At 38.4% G+C, this 20,214-nt stretch overlaps 1 protein-coding gene across 4 annotated transcripts in view; it reads left to right on the top strand.

Moving 5' to 3' along the window:
* The window catches only part of gabrg3 (gamma-aminobutyric acid type A receptor subunit gamma3), a 129,099-nt gene that overhangs the window by 57,597 nt on the left and 51,288 nt on the right, over positions 1-20,214 (top strand). The window contains exon 1 of one of the 4 annotated variants that reach the window (XM_072684434.1): positions 2,352-2,439. The exons of the other annotated variants lie outside the window; for them this stretch is intronic. The gene's annotated coding sequence lies outside the window, so the exon portion shown is untranslated. Of the gene's footprint in view, positions 1-2,351; positions 2,440-20,214 lie in introns of those variants that run through there. 4 annotated transcript variants of the gene reach the window in all.

Below are 20,214 nucleotides of genomic sequence, written 5' to 3'. Positions count from 1 at the left end.
CAATTTGTTTTTCTATTACAGCTGCTATCTGTCATAAAGGTCCAGGTATTCATGTGCAAAACGAACCGTTCCAGCATGGAGTAGCCTACCTGCAGCACCACTGCAGAGTTTCTGCTGTCAGATTCTGTTCAAAGATGCGCACACATTCACACCTGTACTCCCCAACACATACACAAACACACACCAATGCAAGTGCACACACACAGGGTCATTAGCTCATCAGCAAAGGGCCTCAGGGCAGCCCACAGGGGCTATGTTCCTCTCTCAGCATGTGGTGACGATTTAGAACATGATATGCCAAATTAAGCACATATTATGTACACATTAAGAATGGCAAAGTGATCATTATACACATATTAGCAGCAAATTGGTCATACAGTTGATATTTGAGACATTTCGCCCTGATAGAAAATAGTTGCTTTAAATGCCTTTTTAAGGCTGTATTGTTTAAAACTTTCATTTGAAGTTTGGCAATCTACAGTTAAAAATACAGTTACAGGAGAACAGATGGAGAAATACATCATGCTATATTGTAATTCAAAATACAATAGGTCACTTCATCCAGTTTCTGTATTTCTGCTTGTCTAGTCCCTGTCGATAGTAGTACTGCCAATAGAATAAGACTCTTTAGATAATAAATATAAACCTAATGGAAGCATGCCTGATGCCAGGCGTGGGCTAGAAGGGGTTAATGCCTCCCAGGATTAAGCTGTGAAGTAGTGGAACTGTGTACTCTGGAATGATTATGGTGCTCCATCCAATACTTTTGGAATTAGTTGGGGAGTTGGGGATAAAGGTGAGGTGGTGATCATTTAACACCCTAAATTCACTAACACTATTGTCACTGAATGCAGTCAAATCACAGCAATGCTCCAAATCTAGTAGAAAGCCTTTCTTGGTGTCTCAATACTTTTGTCTGTATAGTTTATTAGTTGCATGTAGTATACACAGTAAATAAGCACAGACAACCATGTAATGTTGAATGTCATTATTATTAGACAATAGTAATTTTAAAAATACCAGACAAAAACTAATAAATATTAAGCTGATGTACATCTTTACTTTGGTGCAGGATGCCAGCCACAGTACAAAGGCTGGTCGGATTGCACAGAAACCAAAACCGAGTGAATCTCAAATTTTCCTTCACTATCACAATATGTCGCACTCGATAAATCTGACTTAAAGTAACTCCACTTCTGAAAGCTGGCTGGTGTGAGCTGATTTTTGGTAGTGAGGATGCCTAAAAAGATTCTTCTCCACTGGCAAGAATGCAAAAATACAGAAATGATGCTTCTTCTCAAACCAAAATAGTCAACTGTATAATAGTTGCTGGGTCATTTTAAGTAGTCTTCAAGTAGTCAGATTTAACAACAGATCTACCCTTTGTCATGAATTTCATGAAAATCTGTTAAGATCTAAATGTTAATAATAGTGCTCATTAAATTATGTTGATTAAACACATATGCTACTAAAACAAAGTTGCCATAGGGTTCTGTGGAGCAATGCCATAGACAAACCACATTCGGTTCCTTTTCAATTTCAAGTTTTGCTCAGATGTGCAAAAAGAATCTCTGCCAAGTGTCAAGCTCCACATAATGTAGGTTTGATGGATTTTCCTGGAATCAAATATCCAAGACAAGACCCACTTTAAAACCTTTATCGTTAAGAGTGTAAGGAGGCCTTGTGGAGGCCTCTGGTGTGATTCATGTACTTTAACCTATGGTCACCACTGGCTTCTGGTTTCTTTCTGGCTTCTGGTTGCAACATTCATACCAGACCAAAATCCTGAGCGCTTAAGATGGAAAAAGTGAGAAAGACTATGGATGCTGAAAAATCAATGGTGTTTGTTTCAGCAGATCAGATAATGACATGCAGATATGACATGCAGCTGCATATTCAAAAGGCTAATTAAAGGAAACACCGGCACAGCAGCATTGTTCTGTAGAGAACCATTATTTTTACTAAATAACTTTTTAAAGGGTGCTAAACATAAGCTACACACAGACTACTGTGTAAACAATGACCAATCCATGTAATATGTAATATATATATATATAATATATAAGCGCTCAGGATGCTGGAGAATCAATGGTGTTTGTTTCAGCAGATCAGATAATGACATGCGTAATCTGTCTCCTTAATATGGACTCAATAGAACTGCTTTCAATATCTAAAAACAGTTAAACATGTTAGAGCTTAAACATTTCTTTCCTTTTGTTTCATTTTCAGTCAAGGGAAATTAAGGGATTTTCTTAGATTGTAGTGAAGGAGTTAAATAGCAGTGATGGTAATGAAGGAGTTCACACTAGACACATTTTCTGCAGCAGCTGAACACCCACACTTCATTTGTCTCATCTCTGAAGCAAGAGACAAATACAGGTTCTCTGTTGCAGCTCATGGGAAGGGAAATAGACATTTTCTACATCAACCAGTGATGGGGTAATTTCTCCATTTGTACAATTATGCTACCTTTTCAGTCATGAATTGTACTCTTGTATGTTTGAGAAATATTGGTATGCTGTTTCTGTATAACCAAAGTTATCTATGTGCTGTGGATATGAGCAGTTAACTTTTTTTTAAACCAATGGCAATCAAGTCTTCCTTGATAATCAATATACAAGTGTGAGTTATTGATTTATTAACCTTAAACAAGGATAATGGGCATGCAGTGCCTCTGGAAGCTCACTCTGTACTCCATGCTTAGTCTGCTAGTCTAAGGTAGCATGTTGAAAGTTTGTGGAGAACATCTGGTTCTGCTTCTCCTTCTGGTTGATCCACTGGCTGTCAGTATGAATTGCTCGGGTATTCAGCATATATGCCATTCACTGATGTTTGAATGTGGCTAAAGTAATCCCTCATTTTGTCTTATGAGGATGAAGAACTTAAAATGACTTGCCAACAAGAAAATGCAAGATGCCACACTGCTCATCAAGTGGGTGAAAGAATGAGGGAGTTCAGGTGATTACTCTAGGTGATCATCTAAAACGGAAATGTTATGGAAATATGAAAAAGTAGTTTGAGGCCCTCATATAAAAGCGTCTTTTAGAGTCTTTTAGCTGTCTATTTTCCATTTGATTGGTTCCTGGAATAGCTTAAGGACAGATGAGCAGGACTAATAGTGCTATGATCCACTGTTCAGACGTCAACTTTGAAATCATGTCTTTGCAACTATGTGATAAATTAGAAGGAAATAAATGTATATTTAAATGACCTCTCTCTGGTCTAAAAGGGAAGGAATGATGCTGGCATGGTAATGCTTGAGACTATAATATAGGAGCAAATTCAAGGCTTTTCATGCAGAACACAGAGGGCTATGTGGGCTTAAAGTCACCCAATTATTCGATTTCATCAGCCACTGGTGACTGTGGAACAAAAGAGTGCACATTGTTCTGTCTATTTTAGGTGGATATTAGTTCATTCACTCAAAAGCTGCTCAGGCTGGAGATCTTGAGAAAGAATGTATAATTCAACTGCTTATGTGCCCAATTCTTACTTTTAATATCTGAACATCTGTCATGTCATAATGTGGATTCTATGAAAATGGCCCTCAGAACAGAAAGCCGAAACTCTCACAGAACATTGAATCTAGCAATTCTGTATTAGAAGTAAAAAGAAGATTACTAAAAAGAGTCTGTCATGCTCAAGGAGACGTGAAAGTCGGTGACTGACTCAAGAGGATGGAATTATATGTGATCATGTGACTCAGAAGCAGCAAAGCACGCTGGCCTTTAAGACGGGTCCTGTGCAACATATAACTCCTATAACCAGATTTATACTTATCCAGGTTAGTTTAGAAGTTTGTTTGACTTGGCCAGCTAACAAAATAAAGTTCACTAAAGCAGAAATGTCATGAGGAACAACCAGACTTCACTGTGTAGACTGAACCACCAATACACAAAAGAAGGTCGTTGATCTCAAGCCCTCAAGTCCTCCTCAAAGTCCCCACTTTGGGTATGTACACGACATGCAGACCTAGAGGGCAAAAAACAATCAATAGGTTTAAACATCAGTATGGAACAAACTCAAATGGGTTGCACCTTCTGGATCAGTCACATAGCAATCAGAATTGCTATTTCAGCTGAGTCAAAATCAGATGCGGAACCAATCAGAATCTACATTTTGGGGAGGGTGGGGCTTCTCTAAAACTGTGAAGCCCAATGTGACTTCTGATTCAGTGAGAGAACTGCCTTAACTCAATAATTCTATAAATGCTATTGCAAACTCCTGCGCTTCACTAAGAGAGGGCCTGATGTTCTCCAGAAATGTTATCTAGCACAGTTAGAACTTTGTGTGAACCTATATAACCTAAATAAACATTGACACTGTTTATGAACAGGTTTATTGGGGCATGGTTTACATTAATACTCTGACAGAGGCTGTACGTAGAGCTAAGAGTGTTCAGTGTTAGTCTGTCAGTCAGTGGCCCAGTTGTTTTTTTTTTGTTTATTTTTTTTTTAGATGTCCTTTGTCAGTCAGTCACTGTTCCACTAGCTGCACACTTCAGCCAAAATGGGCAACTGATATTTAATTCTCCAATAGCAGTCTAAGAACTTCATGCTTCTTTTTAAAAGAAGTGCACAAGTGCCAGGTTCTCCAATAACAATCTTGACACTGGACAGCTATAATGTGCCTTGTTACCTCAAATGAGTTTGCCACCCTGGGCTAAATTAATAAACAAATGCATATTTACTCATACCAGAAAACCTTCCTCTCCACTATGTCGTCCAGACAGCTGTATATAAACCTCTCCATTTTGACTGGTTCTCTCCTGTATCTCAAAGAATTTTGGGTAAGAGGCCACTTCTGAGTCCTAAGTAAACCTGAGTAAGCGTGGCCTTTGTATAGATAATACAAGAAAAGTCTTTAAATGATGTAAAATGAGAGAACACTGCAAATTGTTTCAGTTTTATACAGAAGATATATCACAATTGTCAGCTCTTCTAAATCCTTCCTGCAGAGCTTTACGCACCCTCCCTTTGCCAAGATAAAAACAGCAACAAAGCCCCTCTTATAAAGCTGGATGAGAGAGAAGGGGGAAGCGATTTGAGACTATTCCTCAAAAAAAAAACAAAAAAAAAAACCTCTCGATCCTTCAGAGAGCAGATTTTGATCTAATTTGGTGTGATCTCTTAGTATTTGATGAAGTCTGTGGTACCATGTTTCCTTAGAAGATCCTCAGGACCGTTAGAAGGAAGCTAGCACCACAACCTCAGATCCACCAACATGTTTCAATGCTGATTGGAATCTTCCACATCTGTCACATCTCACCATAGAACTTTTTTTTACAAGCTCCTGTGATACTGAACAAACTCCTGTCACTTGCACTGTCATTTGTGGTTGTGGACAACAGCAGAGACTTTCTTTTGGCAAGCATTTAAAATAGCTTGTTTGGCTTAGCGGTTGCATCTGATTGTGCTTTTGGAGATTTGTTGACACCCGGATGAAACCAACTTCTGCAACTGCCATCTGTGTGAACATTTTGCCTCTGGAACAATCCTGAACACTGAATAGAAGCAAAATACACTTTCATCCTTTTTCATGTTCATCACAGCTCCAGTTAGATTGTTTTGAACTGCTGTCTTTATTAGTGGAGAGGGAGTTATTTTTATAGCCTGATTTGTGAATGCAAATTGCCGCATTTATGGTTTCTTTTCTGATCTCAGACGAGATGATTGATAAATAAATGGGTTTGGCCTGCTTGCCAACTACTATTTATATACAGTGAAATAGAACATCATGCCTGAGTATTTATAAGTTCCTAAAATGAAAAAAAAGAAATATACTGTATGTATGTATTGAATATGAAATTCTATAGGTCCAAGTATTTGCACTTGTGTTTTTTAAAAAAAAAATGTATAGAGATTTTTTTTTGTTCTATGAATCATTTTACCTCATTGCAATGTTACATTTGTCCCATCAGCAAGATCAACCTGAACTTTTTTTGCGTGTTTACTAAGGGCCAATCATTTTTGAGGACACAGTAATTCTTAAAGCCCACATAAATCACTGATGATTAATATACAGCCACTGTGGTATAGTATGTGTATGGTACTGTATTTATGATTCCAGCCAAGAACATTTGGGCCAGGTTAAAACATTTAGCTACGGTTTTGTGAATATTGTGATAGCCAGCCGTTCAATTTATAAAGACAATTAGACAGTTTGTTTAATGCAGTAATTGATGACATTTTTTGAAGCACTTAACAACAATGATAATGAAAATGATCCCTTGAAGCCAACACCATTATTATTCTGTATACGCATGATTGTCTAAGTGAACTGAAAAACAATTCAACAACCCCCTCAACCTCACCGTAGTTCAATATATCTCATTACACAGCAAACCACCCTCCAATTACTGCAGCCCAAGGTCAATTTTTAATTACTTTTATTAATATAGTATGATGCTGCACCAACTGTCTGTTTCTGGGAAGCATAGACATTTTTTTTCCCCACCCACACAGCTTGTATTTTTGATTGCCATTTGTTTGTAGGTTACGTCCTTTACACAACAATGCAAAGAAAGTCAAGGTGTCAAGGATATGGACAAAAGACAAGGATATGGACAAGGGTATAAACATAGCTTATCCTGCTTTTGTGAGAGTAACAGTCTCTACTGTCCAGAGAAAGCTTTCTACTAGATTTTGGAGGAGCACTGCTATCAGGATTTGATTGCATTCAGTGAAAAGAGCATTAGTGAGGTCTAAATGTTGGATAATCACCACTCCACCTTATCCCCAACTCATCCCAAAAGTTCATTCCAGATTCCACCGCCCCACAGCTCAATGCTGGGAGGCTTCATGTCCCTCTAGCCCATGTCTGGCATTAGGCATGGAGCCAATAGGTTCATGATTATCTGCTCCAGAGAATCCTATTGTATTCAATACTTCTCTATAAGGACTAGACAAGCTATGAGTGAGTATTTGCACATCTGTATCAGCAATGGGTGCAACTTAAAGTAGCTGAATGTATTCTTTTGAAGGGATGTCCACAAACATGTGGCCATATGTATACTACAACATCCTGTGACCTGTTTAATGTTTTTTTCTAAATGCACATGCAGCTACATGCTTAAAAGTAAATATTTCCAACATGGATCTGGGACATGGTGTATGTATTTGAAGAATCCTGTACAATCACTTCTCATTTACTGTAATGGTTCTTTTAACAGCATCCATTAAAAGGTTCTTTAGGCAAGTGAAAATGCTTCTTCTAGGTTGGCCTTGACCTTCTGACTTCTGTCCAAACCAAAACATATGCTGTGAAAGGTGACTTAACCACAGAAAAGAGATCTGGATCAAACTGAATCATGCTTTAATTTACTTGCATTGTAAAAACACTTTCTGGCTGATTTAAGAACCAGAAAAGAGGTAAAAGCCTTGAGTGTTTATTCTTGATTCAGACCTTGGTCAACATGTTCTCATTCTGACACCTGTATTATTAAATGTGTAGGATGAATTCCAGCATTAAGGTGTGTGTATGGTCATGGTATCTCCTCATTCTCTATAGGTCTCTCTGACAAATAGGCCTGGCAGTCTTACAAAGTGCTCTCCACACGAACAGAAGTATCAATAATGGCAAAGCTCAGCATGAAGTTGCTGGCTGCACCTTGTAAATGAAGACCTGAAAACCTGAAAATGAAGAGCCTCAACTCATGGATTGGGTTAAGAAATAGGCTGAGCACTCCCTTATCACTCCACCAGCACAGGCAACATTAATTCCCAGCATTTCTGCATGAGTTAAGCTCTACATCGCCTCACCGCTCAAGCACAGGTTCAGCTCTTTCTCGGGTGTGATCTCACGTTCTGAGATGCCATGCATTAGGTTGTGTGAAATTGCACAGTAAATTAACAACATAAGCTGACAAAACTCACTTCTAGGTACTAAATGTTTCATCTTAGGTGAATGTGAAATTGAAACAAAGACCCACTTCCGTACATTATGCAGTAAAAAAAAAACAATGTCAAAACATTGAGTTTCACAGAACAACATGAGGAGTGTTTTATTGGTGTGATGAATCTAACTAAAACTATGGAGATCCTTTAAGGAGAAAGAGGCTTTGTATTTCATTTTTGAAACCTAAGGGTGTTTTGTTTTTCAGTCTCACTTATTTACATATATGTATATATATATATATATATATATATATATATATATATATATATATATATATATATATATATATGTATATACACACACACACACACACACACACATATATATCTGTTTTGATGGCCCTGACATTTTCCAACAAAGTCAACCTGAAAATGTACAAAAGCAAACAAAGTTTGGTGCCTCTGCAAGTGCAGAACTGTGCTGGCTGACTAAGGGAAGTCATTTGTTTCGATCACTCTGAAGTATGCATTAGAAAGTAGGTCAGAGCTCAAACTCTGCAGAGTCAGAGCCAGAATACAGAAGCTGGGGAAGCGCTGGACTTGCTCAGGGTACGAGGGCCATGCATTTTAAAGTGAGGTCATTAATACTAATTACTGCCCTGTGCAAATAAACCTGTCCAGTAGCTTAGGTCACAAACATCACAGAATGAGTAACTCGGCCAACTGAATAGAATCTATGGTTGTGCGAAAACGGCACTGCTTCTGCAGCATCTCCCCTGAGGTCCATCTCATGCGGCTGAAACTAATTTCGCTGAATCAGTAGAGTAATACTAGAAACTTTTCTCTGTGTTTAGCAGCAAAAGCGATAAGTTCTTAAACGTAGTCAGCAATACTCTAACTAAAGAAAGAAACAGAAGTGTTTAGCAAAAGACCACATTCAGTAACTCAGTAACATATTTGACTGTGGACTGGCTTCAAAAAAACATTGGCAGAAGGAATTCATTCTTCCGTTTAAGGATTTCATTAGGTCATGTGCATAACGGCTTCATGAGGCCATCTGCATAAGGTCTTCATAAGGATATCTGCAAATTTGTTTCATGAGACCACCTGTGTAAAGGCTTCATACGGCTGTCTGCATGAGAGCTTCTTGAGACAATGTGAACAAAGCTTCATAGAGCCATCATCACCAGAAGGACTTCATTAGGCTATCATCTGTGTAAAGTCTTCATAAAGCCAACTGTGTAAGGATTTCATAAAACCATTAACACAAGGACTTCCTAAAGCCAACTGCATAAGGGTTTCATAAGGCCATCTGTATTAGACTATGTAAGGCCATGTGCATAGAGGCCTTATGAGGTTCTCTGCATTAGAAATTCTTAAGACCATCTGTATGAAGACTTTACAAGGCCTTTACAACATTTGCATGCAAGGTCTTCATAAAGCCATCTGCATAAGGGCTTCATGTCACATACATACACAGTGAATACGATATTTAAAAAGCAATACTTAACTCAGAAGTTCCAAGATGATTTGTTTTATGGAGTAAATGACACTTTATTACAGTCAAATACAGAAAGCTGTATAGAAAGCTACTTAAATGTCTTATACATAAAGCTTATGAATATGTTATTAAGGTTTTATGTAGGTACACTTTCAAACAATGCATAACCAAATAATCACACAGTGTATAAACTGCAGTGTAAAGGTAAGGGGTTTGATCAAATAGAAGAAAAGAACACATCCTAGAGCTATTGCCAAATCCCCAAACCCTTCTTCTGACAAACAGCGTGAGAACGTAGCAGCTTTTGCCTTTGATCTTCCTCTTTACTGAGCTTGTTCAAACCGTGAGTATGGCTGTTCCACTGACAATAAAAAAATAAAAACAAGCTGAATGGAATTACAGGCACAAGAGCTAGGCATGGCCTTCTGAAAGAGGGCAGCGATTCAGTGTAGAGCAGCTTGCAGCACACAATCACACAGGATGCAGTGGGTGATCAAAGAGGGATGAATCAGTGCTAAAAAAAAACATGCACCTACCATTTGATATGGAGATCCTCATTTAGTTTGATGAAGCAACTGATCATGTGTACGTAGTGCATGACATCATGCAGTTTTCTTGGAAATGCAGCTGCACCTGGGTAGCAACATGCTACATTTACTCTGTTACATTCTCGTAACAAACTTTTTGAATAAACAATTCCTGTACAAGTATTTTTCTAGTATTGCTTAGGTATAAAAAAAACCTCTTGCAGAGATTATGGATCCTTTATCCTAACTGGTGCCTGGTTAATCACACCACCACATGTCTATCAAATTATTTTAACATCACAACTTACAAGACCCTACAAGATAGGGGCGGTTCCGGGCCGCGGCCCGCAGGCTTACCTCAGGACTTTTAAGTTGATGTTCTGTTTATGTCATGATTCACTGACTTTTAGTTCAAAGTTCAAGTTTACGTCTTCGTTCACAGACTCTTATGACATTCTGTTCACGTCTTACGTCACGTTTTAAGTTGTATTTACCTGTGTTTGATTTGCGTTCTTTGTTTAGTTGATTTGGTTCACCTGAGGCTGTGGTATTTAGGGAGCTAGCTTCAGTCGACTCATCGCCGAGAATTATTCACTCTGGGTGTGTTGGCGTCTTGTTTCGGATTCAAGGTCAAGTGTCAAGTTTTAGATTCCACAAGGACATCCGTGGGACTTCCTCGTGCTGCCTGTTCAACTCGATTGTACCGTTCATGAGCGTGCCAAGGTTCAGGTTTGTCTGTGTGTCGCTGTCTGGGTTCAACGACTGATCTCACAGCTCCACAGCTCACAGGTTACGTCGAGTAAGTTCTGTAGCGCCTGACGAGCGTGGTTTATGTTATTCCCCGTTTATCCTCTGGCTCGGCCTGTTGGTTTATGTTTTGTTTATGCTTCCCCTTCTGTGTTCAAGTTCTAGCTTGGCTCCTTAGCTTCCACCAGCCTCAGGTGAGTTTGTTATTTTTACCCACATTCCGTTGTCATGTGTATGTTTTGTTTTTCATTTGGCCCTGTACTTTGTACCCTGCTGCTTTTCAGTTTACGTTACCCCCTTGTTTTTGGTTAATAAACTCTCTTGCATCGCACCATCCCTGCGAGTGTTCATCTCTTATTGTCCTTATAGGAAAGTCTGTCTACTAAGTGGCCATCTATGCAATGCAGTTATTTCCAGACCCACAAGACACCATGTTGAGCATTACAAGCACTCCCATTCAGAGAACTCCATGAAGTTGGTCTCCTAATTTATAATGTCTCCTCATTTATTCCGGTTATTCTTCTTGCTTTTCGGTATGAAGTCACTTTCAGGTCATAGACAGCATCTGTTTTAAACATAGTATTATTTCATAGAAAAACTGTCACTCTTTTAATCTTTTCAGAAGTACAGTCCCAGAGGGATTTGCTGTGGCTTGTACCTAGTTAGTACAGTCCCAATCGCAGGATTCCAACCCTCAGCTTAGGACATAACACAACAAGCAGCATAATTTGTACTGGTTCATCAGCTCCATTTTTGGTACCCTAAGTCAGTAAATGCAGACTTACCAACTTATTCTTATATAAGGACGTTTAAGAGGTTATGCAGACAGGTACCATGAGGAAATAGTACTAATGTGACTATGTGAAATGTGACTAAAAAAAAGCATTTCAGTATTTGTACAATGTGAACTAAATATATCTAGCCTGCATATGCACAAATGACTGATGCAACCCAGACACACAAATCAAATAATTAATAGAGAATGTTACAAAGCAACCTACTTTACCTACCTATTTACCTATACATCATCCTAAACCAAATACACCTAAACTCAAATCTAACCCAAAATGTAGGCAAAAATCCACCTAAGCCATAATCTAAAGTTAACTAAACCCTTGTCCTAACACTAAACAGAACCATAGTAGCATTTCAACAGGTTACCGTTTCTATCCATTTATTCCCCTTTTATAAGGTCAATGAGAGACAAAAGCAGATGCTGTGATACCGCTGTTTTAACAATTCTTCTTCTCAAGCACATGAAATGCCGGCTTTTTGTATATTTGGTTTAAAACAACGCTATTAGTAGACAAGAGCTTCTTACATGTACCAGACTTGGCCTCTTAATGACACACTAATGACATAACATTTTCTTCATTTTAAAGATGGCTAGTTGTAAAACATTAACTGTGACTATTTTTGATAAACAAACTTAAACATTGTTAGTATATTTCAGATCCAAGTAAATAAATAAATAAAATGTAGGATATGGGCTTTTTACTACAGCAGCTCAGTAAATAGGAAGAGATTTTTCTCCTAATGACATCCTAATAGTCTGTAGGAGCTGATTACATTCCATTTCCCGCTGGGTAATTTATTGTGTACAGACTCACTGGATCGCCTATGTAACCTCAGCTTGCTGTGCAGGAAATTGAAAGATTAGCTGTCAGCTACAGGGCGAAGTTCAAAGCACTATATTGACTTAGACCTTATTTAGTAAACACATTTTAAGATGTTGCTCATATAGCCAATGCTATTGTTGACATCAGTATATGTGAAAATCAGTTTGACCCCACTCAGCATTGTGATTAATCAGTGACTTAACATACACTACATGAACAAAAGTATTGGGACACCTGCTCATTCATGTTTCTTCTGAAATTAAGTTTATCCTGCTTTTGTTAGAGAAACTGTCTCTGCTGTCCAGGGAATGTATTCTACTAGATTTTAGAGCATTGGCATCAGAATTGAATTGAATACAGTAATGAGTGTTAATGAGGTCAGAATGTTGAATGATCACCACCCCACTGTACTCCCAACTCATCCCAAAAGTGTTGGATGGAGCTTCTAAGAGTCCTATTCTATTGGCAGTACTTCTCTACAGGGACTAGACAAGCTTTGTGTGCATTTGCACACATGTGTCAGCAATAGCTGAATGCTTTAATCAGAATACCTTGCCAAATATTGGGACACAATATTTTACTCAGACAACTGTGGTAACAAAGAGGCATTTTTGAAAATTATGAAAACCTAGCCAAGCGAGTAAGACCATGAGGGTGTGGCCCACGGTGAATTATACAGCTGTAAATCTATTTTAGTATGCTCCATTAAACCTTGCATGCTCTAAATTCTGATTTTAATCTGATGTCTGGAAAGTTCTTGTGTAAGGTGTACCTGCAGAAAACTGTACAGTAGAATATATTCACTTGTGATGAGCTGCTCAATGCATCCGTACATTGCTAAGAGCTCAAAACCAGCTAAGACCTTACCAGGTCTCTAGGTAGTTAATTACATTCTTACACCGAAGAGTATTTTTAGAACAAAAAAAGAAAAGTCAACTTAAAATAGACTGTTGATTGGGTTACATAACAAAGAATGCCATCTGGCTGTGTTCATTCAAAGGTGTATGTGGGACCATTAGTGGAAAGCAGGGATGAAAGATATCATGCAACCTATGAAACAGCAACTTTTCCATTAACTGAGAGCCAAAATACTGAAAGTTAGTGTCTGTTATAAAGTTAGTGTCTGGCTGATACATCATAAGGCCACTGTTGTATGAAAGAAGCTTTACAGAGAACTGGGTCCAAGCCTCTTTTGAGCAATCCAGAGACAACAGTGGCAAGGAAAAACACCCTGACACTGAGAGGAAGGAACCTTAGGAGGAAACAAAATCAAAAAGGGAAAACGGACAGGATCGCAGCAGGCAGCAGGGTGGTGGAGAGCTGGGTCTGGCGGTAACAGTAGAGAACAGGAAAGGAAGAAAAAAACAAAAGGGTTAGGAGGATTGTGATAAATACTGGTGAATTTACCCAGTGGGAGAACCTGGACCAGAGGGTAAACAGGCAGCAGCACCTAGCCATGAGCGGATTCACACCATCATTGAGCAGACGTCAAGGGGCAGGACATAAAGACAATAACAATTTATAAAACAATAGGCTACATAAGCTACAGATAAATTAAACCTGTTTAAATGTCCTCAGGAGGTATGTCTTATCTGTCTTTTAGCTAGGTGTTAATATTGGCTGAACTGCTGCTGAAACACCTAGTGTGTTTAGTGATATAGAGCACACATTATGTTGTTATGCATGCTGGGGAATGTTGTGCAGTGGAACATGAAATGGGCTAATATTAATAGAAAATAAAAATTTTGTGGATCAGATTATGAAATGAAACTTCTAAACGTTAATGTTACAACATATTAATATCAATTCTGGTTAAAATTGATTAATAACATTTTGTGTGACTAAATGTTGACTTCAGGATAGCAGCTGAATTGCCAGCATGTGTCATATTAAAAGTGTTTAACACTGCAGAAAATGCTATAATTCATTATTTATTCAGGCATGTTTTGACATTAAAGGGATTGCACAGCTCAATGATACACTGCTTGTAACGTATAACTGGGTGATCGTGTTAAGCAAAAAGAGCTCCTTTTTCGATTGAGTTTTAAGCTTAGCCTCTAGCTTGTTGTGTTAGCCTATTTAACCGCTCAGGTTTGGCTGGAAAACCCAATGATTCCCATCCACAAAATGACCTCAGGGTGTCTATAATGAGGACAGAAGAAAAGGCCTCTGATGCAGCGAGCTAACATTTTTAGAGCTCTCCCTGGAGCTAAGGGCCATACGGATCTACAGCACGATCACGCACAGGCAATGTTTAGGGACCCACTTCTTAATCTGCTCTAGTGGTGTCAAAAAGTCAATAGAAGAAATAACATGGACAGTTGGCATGTTAGCAAGGGGAATTCCATTTCTTTTCAGTGAGTCAACAACTTGGCTCAGCTCACCAGTAAGAGCTGTCTATTTCAGCCTCCAAATGGCCTATTTACTACTTAAATTCCTCAATGAAATACTGTGCTACTTTCTAATTTGCACAATAACATAATTTTACACTGAAGGCTAACTGTTCTAAAACTTATCTAAATGAATTTAAAAACTGAGCACTGTTGCACAACAAACACCTACATCATATATAACAAGTAGACATGAAGATGCCAATTCCCAAGCATTTAGAGTTTGAGCATTTGGGGTCATTGCCCTGTTGGAACACCCAGTTGTGCCCAGGTTAATGATTTGAGGTTATGCTGGCACCAGGAAAAAAGGTCCATATTGGTAATTTGTTTTATTCTGTAAAACGACCCATTTTTACATTCAAGAGGAATATACAACCTCTACCAACGATGAAATAAACTACAGGGGACTCCTGTGACAGTTGACACAACTGAGAATCGAATTACTATTAAATTGAACATTACAGTAATGAAGCAAAGGCTTACAAACTGTAGTTTTTCATATCTCAATCTAGACCTAAACCTAATATTTACTCTTATTCTAAGATAATATAATGGATTGTAATAAAATAATAAAACATATGGCAAGATTTTCTTCAACGCGATCTCCCAGCGATGGTTTGTCAATTTTTCTTCATGCTCAGCTGTATCTATTTTGATCAACAGCACTACTAGTGAACATGAGAACAAAATGATTGAATAGTTATATTTTTGGACTGAAAAATCAACCGATATGGTCGTATGGGTTGTATGTGCGTTCATGTTGCACAGTGCTTCACCCTAAAAACAATCAGACCTTCAGCATAAAGTTATCATGTTGACATCATATTAGGCATCTACTAGCCTTCAGCACTACCTATTAAATGTTTAGAATCCGATAAGTGTATCTAAAGTTCACTTGTACAAACATTTGTCACAATATAATTTCCATCAGGGGTCAGCCACTTTTCAGCCTCTCTCCTAGGAGTGCATGAAATGGAGGGGTTGCTTTTTAAAGTGGCTTTTTTAAGTGATTGCGGTAGGCTATTCTGAAAAGGATGAGACAGAGAAAAGACTGGAAGGAGAAAGAAGAAGGAAGAGGTTGAGTGAGGCACTATTGCTAAAAGAAACATGAGAGAGACCAAGTAAGACATGTGTGAATGTGCATGTGAGTGATAGAGTGAATGAATGAATGAATGAGAGACAAAGAGAGAGCATGCAGGAGAAACAAAGGGAGCTACAACAAAGATAACAGGGAGTCAGGAAGTCTAGGGTAGAAGGGGCTCAGCTAGAAGAGGAAGGGACTGTGAGAGAGAAGGGTAGATGGAGAAACAGAAAGATGGTTCACAGTAAAGAGCAATGTAAGCACTTTTCCCCTCACCACTTGAAAGCACCCGAGATGCCTGAATGGGGGAAAAAAAAAAGTTTGCTCCAATAGGGAATTCCGGCAGTAACATTACGCCAACTCCATGCACTGTTCACATCCTCTGCATGAGTCTATTCCAGAAAGCCTACAGCCCTACTTAAGATACATGATCAGAGGGGAGCAGATGACTTGTTTCTGAATCCAGAATATCCACAAGGCTACTCCTCTGGTAATGAGATAAAGATGTGATGCAGACCAGTCCACAGAGAGCTGGATATCTCTAACTTGATTATTATTTTTTTTTAAGGTCAGGAAACATAATTATCGACTACAATGAGTACAGCAAGTCCCGGCATATAGCTATAGGAGACACTGTGTTAATTAGCACACCAGAGGCTGAAAAACTTTTTCCTGTTGTTTTTTTTTTTTCTCCTTAGAAAGCGCAACGTCTTTGAGTGAGTCACTCAACATGAGCTGAAAGGTCGCACCCACACTATACACTAAGCTAAACAAGAGCTTTTGTATTTTGTAGGTCATTCGATCGTTTAGCCTGCCAAGAAAGATGTATGCTGTCAATATTCTGAACAAACACTGCCAGTGTTTATGCTATTAAAATCAGAATCAGAACTTTTAATTGCCATTAATCGCTAAGTGCAGTTCAACTGTCTTTGCACATTTACTTCTGCTAAGCACAGAGAAATAGCACAGACAGCTCAGATTTAAAAAGTCAAGAAAACTCAGAAAACTGAAAACTTTTGACGTTTGAACACCCATACCTGTCAACCATAAGAGAAAACCTGCAGACCGCTTTGTGGATTTTTAACAATTATTAATTATTATTAAGATCTGACTACCTGTCTGCCCAGAGTGAGTTATTTTAGCATGAGCACTGCTGCAGTTCAGTAACTTCTGCACCATTTAAGGTGGAAAACCCTGCCTTTTATGGATGTGCTATATTTTGTGGGAAGACTAATTAGTGGAGGGATTAGCTATTTCAGTAGAATCAAAGCTGATGGTTCAGAGGTCGTGTTTTTAGACAGTTTGAGTTTTACCAGGCAGTTTTTTAATTTCTAAAGAATATCCATTATCACAGTAAGGTAAAGATGATTATTGCCATCATTTTATAATACTTTAAAATATTCTACAATACATAGTTATTGGGATATAACTATGTTGGTACTAAGCACTAATTAATAAATAGAGCTGTATTAACACATACTGTAAATCCCTACTGTGAATAACTGAGGTGGTAATATCAGTAGTATATCAGGGGATTCCAGACTACCCTGGCCATTAATTCACTATTACCTACTAAGCTAGTAGGTAATAGTGAATTAATGGCCAGGGTATTCTGGAATCCCCTGATGTACTACTGATCAACTATACCTCTCTATATATATATAAACAATGATGAGCTTTATTGCTGTTGTTTTTATTATTTATTATTAATGGCATGAGATATCTTCAGAGGAGGCAGGGGGCACTGTACATTTTGACCAGCAACCTTAAAAGGCTAAAACACCTTCATATCTTACAATATAGGCCACTTTACTCTCAAAGTGGGCCCTTGCTAAACTACAACAGCATCTAGACTAGTTTGCTTATCTCTCTTTCATTTTTAGAGTAATCTTATGTTGCTGTATTGGCCAGCACAGTTGGGTGGTGAACTGCAAGCATGCAGCTGAGCGCTGTATTGGCTCATGCTGTGATGATATCGCCCAGCATGCAGTTAAACCTTTTTGAGAATGTAAAACCCATGGGATTTACATTCACAGCCTTGAGACTGCATCACAGGCGAAAAAGCATGAGTCTCAGAAGGGAAAAAAAGAGACTAGACAGCCATGTACACCAGTTAATTAACAAATTTGCTGGCAGCTACCTAAGCTACCTCCTTATCCATCATATTTATTTACATATCTATCATCTTGAGGTACATATTAAACATATAACCACAGCTGCCAGTATATTACCAAGTTTTACAGATTTTTTTTTTTTGTTGTTTACATTGTAGTGTTATAGTATATAGTTTCCCCTGAAAACTGGAAGTTGTTTGGATCAGTGTTATGAAAATATATACCAAGCTGAACACAAATATGCAGGCATATATGCATACAAGTCTATGGGTCAGATTCCTAGATGGGATTTAGGCCTAGTCCTGGATTACACAGCATTTTGAGTGGAGATTTTCCAATGCATAGAACGTGTAGTCCTTTTTTATGCTTTTAGGCATGTATAATTTGTTGAAAAATTAAATAATGCATTATGCACACAGTAACTATGTCTCTAGTGGCATAGATATTATATGCAAAGAAAGAAAATGAAAAATGTTTTGTCATGGATTTTTGTTCGCATCGGAAGTAGAACTCATATGCCTTTTTAATGAGTTAGGTCATGTTCCTGTTCTGTTTTCAGAGTTTACTCACCATATACATAACAGAACGTGTCACGGCCACGGTGAGTTACTCAAACATGGGTAAATAGAACAGAATATGTAATCAGCAGCACTTTTTGTGCAGTCTTTCCTTAAATGCTTATGCATGAACTTTTTCTCCAAGCTCATGGCCCAGAAATGGCTTGTGCGCAAGATTTGTACATAACAGCCAGCAGAATGTGTCCGCATTGCATTGGAAACCTGCACAAAAAAGTCGGGCCAACTTGAAGATAATGTACCTTAGTTTAGTCACAAGTCCTCCTAACTCACATGTTTTAGTTCTGCAGTTAACAGCAGTCAACAGTATATTGGAAGTTAAGCTAGTGCATGAGCTGCAGCTGAAATGGTTTACATATGTTCTTTTATTTATTAATCCAATCTGTGGTTAATGGGATTTGAACTGGGATTGACCTCTGGTAGTTCACACCGGCAGTTAGACAGTCACACCACTCTAGAGCTATGGAACCATATACATATCTGTGTTTAGGAAAGAAGGGAAAGGTAAATTACTCTATATTTATATGTATACAGAGTTTATAGTTTTCAGCTCTACAGTGACAGTTTGAAGTCCCAAAGGTTGAAATCCCAGCAAGGGCTCAGCACTTTTTTGTCAAAAGCCTTACAGTCTGGGAAGCATAGACGACATCAAAGAAGTTCTAATCTACAAATGGGGAAAAACAGAAACAGGTTGAGGGGCAGTGAGCTTTAACTAAGAAACACCCTGTAATCACTTACTTTATCCGTTTTTTTATACAGTGTTGCAGGTGCTAGTTTTATGAGACTGTAGTCATGGAAATCCCTGAGCATGTTTTTCCTTATCCAGACATGACCCTTCTACTCTATTTAAACCAAACAGGTCACTATTATATATTTTATTGGCTTAGTAGAAGAAAAACATGATTTATTAATTAAATTTAGTATTAAAGCAGTCCTCATACATTTGGCCATTTGTCATTTCTGTTATCAGCATCAGACAATCCACATCATAAGATCCGCTACACCCAAAACCTTATAGGAACACTGACTGAAAATGTGGTGGAGGCAATCTGAGGTGTGCTACAAGGTGTCTGTGTCATTGCAGGCTGTGTTTGCCTACATGTTTGCATATTTACCCACATTGTAATTATAGCACAGTCACTCTGGTGTTAGTAGGTCAGGCTATACATTGCTCTGTTCAGATATCAACCCGATTCCATTTGTGGGGCAATGACAATGATGTCAGCATGCACATGAAGCGATCTGAAGGAGCTCACTCTTGGAGTGCACTTTAGATGGATTAGTCTTAAAGAAAGATGGAGGGAATGTTCTTGATAGCTTCTTTCTGAGTATGCCTAATAAAAGTACACCTGGATTGAGCTGATATTTTTAGAGGGTGTTGTCTTCATTTCCATTACCCTCTTGTTATTTCCTTGGAGGGGACAGCTGCATCATGACGAAGGAAGTGATATCATTTTCAGCAGTGACTGCTCCAAGATGAGCTCAGTGACAACTGGCATAGACAGCACGGAAGCGATTATGGCCCATGCACTATTAAGAACGGAGGACTCCAGGAATGTTTTTCACTACCGAAAGCGAAATCCGCAGGACCAAGTTAAGCATGGCCAGCAGAGATAGCATGACCCAGAATATATTCGGTACATATTGCATTTTCTCCTCACGTCTCAGATTCATGCTAAGCTGTATGCAAACGTTTAACATCACCAACTAAGCACTTCATGGCCTGTTCCCATGAGGATAGAGTACTTGGATGGTAATAATAAAACGTTTGCATATAGCTAAGCATGAAGCTAACCTCCTAACACATAAGAATCTTTTACAGAGA

The sequence above is a fragment of the Salminus brasiliensis genome, chromosome 7 (assembly GCF_030463535.1).
Source record: "Salminus brasiliensis chromosome 7, fSalBra1.hap2, whole genome shotgun sequence".
Classification (NCBI taxonomy): Eukaryota; Metazoa; Chordata; class Actinopteri; order Characiformes; family Bryconidae; genus Salminus; species Salminus brasiliensis.
The sequence above is the reverse complement of the archived record's forward strand: the minus strand, read 5'-3'. Positions and strand labels throughout refer to the sequence as shown.